The 605-nt window shown below is 45.6% G+C and overlaps 1 protein-coding gene across 1 annotated transcript in view; it reads left to right on the top strand.

The window, feature by feature from the left end:
- LOC101863754 (feline leukemia virus subgroup C receptor-related protein 2) overlaps positions 1-605 on the top strand; it is a gene marked incomplete in the record, with an annotated part of 100,522 nt that overhangs the window by 95,155 nt on the left and 4,762 nt on the right.

Here is a 605-nt window from a genome sequence, read left to right as displayed (position 1 = left end):
CTCCTGAAACAGAGTCATCCTGCCTCCAGGTCGGGGGTTGAGTCACGAGGCTAACAACCTCTCTCGTAAAAAGAACTTGTTACAGAAACACATACAAGCAGAAACCATTATCTCTGCTTGGCTGATCGTGGATCTTCTCCAAATGGAGAGTTTATGATGCAAGGCAGTGAAAGCAGAAAGGAAGCTGCTGGGCAGAAGCCGCCACCATCATCCAAGTCCAAGTCTCTTCGGATCGGCTCGTGGAACGTTAGGGCCCTTTATGAGGCTGGAAAAACTGCATAAGTTCTCCAAGAAATGCACCGATACCAACTACACATACTGGGAATCAGCGAGACCCACTTGAACCAGTCTGGACAAAAGCGAATGAAAGAGGGGGAGCTTTTTATTTATTCAGGAAATGACAGTGATTGACCACACAGGGAAGGAGTAGGGATTATCATATCAAAAACAGCTCAAAAGACATTCAGGGGCTGGGAAGCACATGGTCCAAGGATCATCATGGCCTCATTTGGAACTAAGAAAGAACGCAAGGTAAAAGATAGTAGGAAGAAGGTCATTAACATGAACATCATACAAGTGTATGCTCCAACCAATGATGCAGAAGT

The sequence above is a fragment of the Aplysia californica genome, unplaced genomic scaffold, assembly GCF_000002075.1.
Source record: "Aplysia californica isolate F4 #8 unplaced genomic scaffold, AplCal3.0 scaffold00308, whole genome shotgun sequence".
Taxonomy (NCBI): domain Eukaryota; kingdom Metazoa; phylum Mollusca; class Gastropoda; order Aplysiida; family Aplysiidae; genus Aplysia; species Aplysia californica.
The sequence above is the reverse complement of the archived record's forward strand: the minus strand, read 5'-3'. Positions and strand labels throughout refer to the sequence as shown.